We start from the raw sequence: 7,251 nt of genomic DNA, 5'->3' as shown, positions 1-7,251 counted from the left end.
AATGATTGAAAGCTTCTAAGTATAATTATTTCTAAAACAAAATTTTGGTTTTCAAATATATACTCTCTCATTGATTCGAATTGGCTCATCATGCTTTCTTCTATTATATGAGGAGTCTTTATGATATAATTTTGAATAATTTGATAAATGAAGAATATTTGTTTTGGCAATTTCAGGTTGCTTTGGATTATGTAAGAAATTCAAATGTTGCAATTGTCAGGCAGAGTTTCCGTATCTATGCGTCTCATGTTGTTGAGAATAAAAATAGTATAATCATGTTTTTGTTACCATGATGTGGTTAACAACACAGTTATATAATAAGTGTCAAATAAAATTATTTTTTAACTTTGAAGCGTTCATTTAATAAAAGCAACACAATGAATGATTATTGTATTCATTCTAAAAGTGTTATTATTGCATTTTTTCGTTTTTTGCTAGTACTTTCATTTCCCTCGTACTTATAACGAGGTTTTCAACAAAACACAAAATTTAAAACACACTAAAAAAAATTAATAAAAATAGATAGGCGGAATGACATAACATTTCGAGAAAAATGGGTGTAACATAACAAAGAGAGTTTTTTGTTACAAATAATCAAAATAAGAAATCACAATAAAACAAAATAAAGAAAGAGAAAAACGAACTAACTGAAATAATTTGATGCAACATATTTTTCTCTTCAATCAAAATAAAGATATTCCATATAATGGATGAGATATTCTATATAGCCACCCGAGCCGTCCAAGAACGCGACCAATCACAGCAACAAGTCCGTAAATACTACCCAGACCTATCCAAATCCCCCAAACACATACTATAACATCACATCTACCAATCAACGATCAAACCACAAATTAAACGTCTCTTAAATTTATAAGCTTCTAAACTCCAAACCAAGCGTCTGATTCATGCCTAACAAATCCGGATTATATCCAAACTTTTCACACAAGTCCAAATGATATAATAAACGTATTCCAAGTCCTAGAACGAAAATCCGAACCCGATATCATCAAAGTCAACTTTTGGTCAAACCTATGAACTTTCCAAACCTTCAACATTTCATTTTTGGCAATTAGAGCCAAAACACTCTAAGAACCTCCAAATCCAAATCCAGATATAAGCTTAAGTCCAAAATCACCATAAAACATATTGGAACCATCAAATCACTAATCCGGGGTCACAACTTGTGTTGCAATAAAATTCTACGTTCCGAGGATTTAAAACCCTCCCTTAGCAACACCTCGATTTGCATGCGCAGTTCGGGCACATAGCCGGAAAGCTTAAATGTGAAAATCTGTGAAAAATGATAAGTTTTGATTGTAAAATGAATAAATTTGACTTTGGTAAATATTTTGGGTAAACGAACTCGGACCTGTTGTTTGACGGTCCCGGAGGGTCCATAGGAAAATATGGGACTTGGGCGTATGCCCGAAATCGAATTCCGAGGTCCCAAGCCCGGGAAATAAATTTTTAAAGGAAATTGTTTAAAGAAATTTTAAATGAAATTTGGTTAGAACATGATGGTATCGGGCCCGTATTTTTGGTTCCAGCGCCCGATACAGGTCTTATATATGATTTAAGACGTTTCTGTGGAATTTGGTGAAAAACGAATGTCATTTGACGTGATTCGGACTTAAATTGCAAAATTGATGTTTAAAGAAGTTTTGAGAAATTTCATTGATCTCGAGGTTTAAATTGATGTTCATGAGTTTATTTTGGTGAATTGATTACACGAATAAGTCCGTATGATGATTTTGAGGTTTTGTGTGCACTTGGTTTGGAGTTCCGAGGGCTCGGGTGAGTTTCGGGTAGGTTTGGGATGTTTTAGACTTAAAACCAGAAGTTGCAGGTCTCTGAACCCGCCAGTGCGGTCCGCACAAAAACATGTGCGACCGCGGAAGGGGGATAGTGTAGTCCGCGGTCGGTTTCGTGCGGTTCGCGGTGGAGGCCTGTTCGGCCGCAGTCCATTTCGTACGGTCCGCACAGGGTACTGGACCACAGTACCCTCAGGAAGGCCTGTACGGCCGCAGTCCATTTTGTGCGGTCCGCACAGGGGGTCTAAGAGGGGCATAAATAGACGAGATTTTCAGTTATTTTGCATTTTTCAAAAACCCCAAAAAACATAAGAGGCGATTTTTCAAACAAACTTTCTTCTCCAAATCAACTGTAAGTCATTCTTTTTACTAGTTTTCTTCAATCATTAAAATCTTTTATCATGATTTCAACTTCAAATCAATGATTTTCATGGGAAAAATTGGGTGTTTTGGGTAGAACCTAGGTTTCTAAAAAATTGGGAATTTGGACCTCGATTTGAGGTCCGATTTCAAAACAAATTACATATTTGAGCTCGTGGGGGAATGGGTAATCGGGTTTTGGTTCGAACCTCGAGTATTGACCACGTGGGGCCGGGGGCAATTTTAACCTTTTTAGTAAAACTTTGGAAAACTCATTTTCATGCATTCAAATTGATTCATATAGCGTTTATTGATGTAATTAAATAACTTGTGGCTAGATACGAGCGAATTGGCGGAGGAATCAAGGGGTAAAGCTATAATTGAAACTTGAGTTGTGTTCGAGGCATCGAGGTAAGTGTTTGGTCTAACCATAGCTTGAGGGATTAGGAGTTGTGTCTTATTTGCTACATGTTAATTGTGGAGTACGATGTATAGGCATGGTGACGAGTATTTATACGTTGGTGCCAAGCATACCCGTGAGTCTTGTATTATAATTGTTATGACTCCGTTGTGGTTTATTGCGCTTCATATGTTATTATCACCTTTGTTCCCTTGTCGGGTTATTTGTTTGATATTAATGATCCCTTGCTGGGATGTTTGTTTTGATAGTATTGTTCCCTTGCCGGGATGTTTGTTTGATATTATTGTTCCCTTGCCGGGATGTTGTTGAAATATCATTGTTCCCTTGCCGGAAAGTTGTTATATTGCTCTTGTACCCTTGTCGGGATTCCTTGTGATTATTGTTGGCTTGTAAATGGGAGCAGGTGGTATGCCTACCACAAGATATAATGAAATGGGAGCTGGTGGTATGCCTACCACAAGATATAATAAAATGGGAGCTGGTGGTATGCCTACCACAAGATATAATGAAATGGGAGCGGGTAGTACGCCTGCCACGAGATACAGGACATGGGATCGGGTTGCACGTCTGGAACAAGACGTGAAAAGAAAGTGAAATCTGCCTTTGTTTTCCTTATTCTTGTTAGTGGTTGGATTTTTATTCCTTTATAGTTCTCTTGATATTTGGTTTACCTGCTATTCCCCGAAGCATATTTCCCCCTCGCATACTTACTTGTTTATTCCTGCTTTACTTTCTGTAGTATATCATATAACTGCACAGGATTATCTGGAGTCTGGTCATAGCCTTGTCACTACCTCATCGGGGTTAGGCCAGGCACTTACCAGCACATGGGGTCGGTTGTGTTGATGCTACACTCTGCACTTATGTGCAAATACCGGAGAAGCATTGGGTCAGAAACAGTAGCTTGGGAGCCATCCTTCAGTCCACCAAGATTCCAAGGTAGTCCTGTAGGCGTTCGCAGGCCCGACGTCTCTTCTATAAGTTATTTTGTTCTGTTATCATTGTATCCGAGACAGACAGCGTTCCTTCTTTCAAACGTTTGTATGTAGTAATCATATGTAGTCCGTGAATGTTGTGACACCAGTTTCTGGGTAAAGGCATATATTGATTTCTGTATTATTTTGGCTTATTTTGTTTAAGTCTTCCGCTTAATCTCATATTCCGCTATTATTTACATGTTTATCACCTGGTAATGCAAGTTGTTAAAAGGATTAAACTAAAGGAGTGAAGAATTTTCTAAATTTCATGGCTTGCCTAGCTTCTACGAGTAGGCGCCCTCACGACTCCCGAGGGTGGGAAATCTGGGTCATGACAAGTTGGTATCAGAGCTCTAGGTTACATAGGTCTCACAATTCACGGACAAGCTCAGTAGAGTCTGAGGGATCGATACGGAGACGTCTGTATTTATCCCCTAGAGGCTACAGGGTTAGGAAAAACTTCACATTCGTTCCTTGTTGTCGTGCGGTTTTTTTCCCAATTCTAATTGAATTTCCACTCTGTTCTTTCGCAGATGGCGAGAACACGCGCTTCCTCATTCACTGACCAGCAGCTCAATCCCCTAGCAGCAGTTCCCACGAGGGGCAGAGGCCGAGGCCAAGGCCGTGCTAGAGGCCGAGGTAGGGGCAGAGCTCAGCCCCGAGCAGCAGCACCAGTGGCGGAGCCTCAGGTTGACTTTGATGATGAGGTTCCAGCCCCAACAGTTCCGATGGGCCCAGCTTAGGTCCCAGAGCGGTTTATTGCTACCCCAGTTCTTCAGGATGCTCTGGTCCGTTTAGTGGGCCTCATGGAGAGTGTCACCCGAGCAGGCTTGCTTCCTGTAGCACCGGCCATATCTCAAGCTAGAGGAGGAGCCTAGACTCCTGCTACTCGTACTCCGGAGCAGGTAGCTCCCCAGATTCAGACTCCAACGGTCTAGCCAGCTGGAGCAGTTCATCCGGGTGTGGTAGCTCAGACCGGTGATGGAGCATCTATGTCTGCCGATGCTTTGTGAAGGTTGGATAGGTTCACCAAGCTTTTCACTACTACTTTCAGCGCTGCATCTATTGAGGATCCCCAGGATTATCTAGATAGCTTCCTTGAGGTTATTAGTAACATGGGGATAGTTGAGACCAATGGGGTCGATTTTGCTACTTTTCGCTTATCTGGATCCGCCAAGACTTGGTGGAGAGATTATTGCTTAGCTATACCAGCCAGATCGCCAGCCTTGACTTGGAAGCAGTTTACGCAGCTATTTCTGGAGAAGTTTCTCCCCATCACTCAAAGAGAGGCCTATCGGAGGTAGTTTGAGCGCCTCTAGCAGGGTTCTATGACTGTTACCCAATATGAGACCAGATTCATCGACTTGGCACGCTATGCCCTTGTCATCCTTCCTACCGAGAGAGAGAGGGTGAGGAGGTTTATTGATGGTCTTATTCAGCCGATTCGTCTTCAGATGGATAGGGAGGCTGGGAGTGAGATTACTTTTCAGGAGGCGGCCAATGTGGCCAGGAGAGTGGAGATGGTTCTATCATAGGGAGGTGGTCATGGGTCGGATAAGAGGCCCTGTCATTCAGGCAAATTCAATGGTACCTCATCTGGAGGTAGAGATTTATATGGTAGAGTCCATCCCCCTAGGCCTTTCCAATCAGCACTTCAGGTTTCTCATGGTGCTTCAGGTAGTCGTGGTCCTCAGATGCAGTATTCTGATTAGCAGTCCTACAGTGCACCACCAAAACCTATCAGTGCACCACCGCTTCAGAGTTTCCAGGGTCGTCAGCCCCAGTAGTCGAGGGCTTGTTTTACTTATGGCGACACGAGGCACATTGCTATGTATTGACCTCAAACTTCGAGCAGTTCTCTGCATCAGGGTTCCCGTGCTATGGTTCAGGCACCAGGTGTCCCATAGGTCGCCCAACCAGTTAGAGGTGGGGGTAGAGGTGCTAGAGGTGGAGGTATACGTGCTAGAGGTGGATCTCAAGCCACTACAGGTGGAGGCTAGCCAGTTGCAGGCCATCCCAGAGATGTAGTTCAGGGTGGTGGGGCCCAGCCCCGATGTTATGCTCTCCCAGCCAAGCCCGAGGATGAGTTTTTAGATGCAGTTATTACAGGTACGATTCTCGTTTGTGATAGAGATGCTTCAGTGTTGTTTGATCCAAGGTCTACATACTCGTATGTGTCATCTTATTTTGCACCGTATTTGAGCATGCCTAGTGATTCATTGAGTGTTCCTATTTATGTGTCTACACCGGTGGGTGATTCTACTGTAGTCGATCGAGTCCATCGTTCTTGTGTTGTGGTGATTAGGGTTCTTGAGACTCGTGTAGATTTGTTGCTTTTAGACATGGTCGATTTCGATGTTATATTGGGAATGGACTAGTTATCATCTTACGACGCTATCTTGGACTGTCATGCCAAGACTATGACCTTAGCTTTACCGGGTATGCCTCGTTTAGAATGGAGAGGGACTCCTGGTCATTTTACCCGCAGTGTCATCTCGTATGTGAAGGCTCAGCGTATGGTCAAAAAGGGGTGTTTGGCCTATTTGGCATATGTTCGCAATTCTGGTGGTGAGGTTTCATCTATTGATTTTGTGCCCATCGTTCATGAGTTTCCTGAGATATTCCCTTCAGACCTGCCGGGTATGCCACCCGACAAGGATATTGATTTTTGCATTGATTTGGCTTCGGGCACTTAGCCTATTTCTATCCTGTCATATCGTATGGCCTCGCCTGAGTTGAAAGAGTTGAAGGAACAGTTGCAAAACTTGCTTGGGAAGGGTTTTATTAGACCCAATGTTTCGCCTTGGGGTGCGCCGGTGTTTTTTGTTAAGAAGAAGGATGTGTCGATGAGGATGTGTATTGATTACCGGCAGTTGAACAAGGTTACGATCAAGAATAAGTATCCATTGCCGAGGATTGATGATTTGTTTGATCAGCTTCAGGGTGCCAAGGTATTTTCAAAGTTTGACTTAAGATCTGGATACCATCAATTGAGGATTAGGGCATCCGATGTCCCTAAGACAGTTTTCCTCATTTGGTACGGGCATTATGAGTTCTTGGTTATGTCATTCGGGTTGACAAATACCCCAGTAGCTTTTATGTATTTGATGAACCGGATGTTCAGGCCTTATTTGGTTTCGTTCGTGATAGTCTTCATTGATGATATTTTAATATATTCCCGAGCCAGGAGGAGCACGAACAGCATCTTAGAGTGGTTCTTCAGACCTTGAGGGATAATCAGTTATATGCTAAGTTCTCGAAGTGTGAGTTCTGCTTGAGTTCAGTTGCATTTCTGGGTCATATTGTATCAGCAGAGGGTATTTAGGTTGATCTGAAGAAGATTGAGGCAGTCAAGAACTGGCCTAGACCAGCATCACCTATAGAGATTCAGAGTTTCTTGGGATTGGCAAGCTACTATCGTCAGTTCGTGGAGGGATTTTCATCTATCGCAACCCCGATGACCAGGCCTAATGAGCCCAGGGCCATACTATGAATCTAAGGATTCCTTTTAACTCAAAGACCAATTCATCGGGCTAATGACCGACAAATATCAAGGCAAAAGGAAATGCATGAAAAATAAAACCGTGAGGCTTCCTTTTATCCATGTATGTGAGAGAATACAAGCTTCATTTACGAAGTTCTTTGAAAGCACTATACACAAAACAAGAAAGGAAGGGCC

This window comes from Nicotiana sylvestris, chromosome 3 (assembly GCF_000393655.2).
Source record: "Nicotiana sylvestris chromosome 3, ASM39365v2, whole genome shotgun sequence".
Lineage (NCBI taxonomy): Eukaryota > Viridiplantae > Streptophyta > Magnoliopsida > Solanales > Solanaceae > Nicotiana > Nicotiana sylvestris.
The sequence above is the reverse complement of the archived record's forward strand: the minus strand, read 5'-3'. Positions refer to the sequence as shown.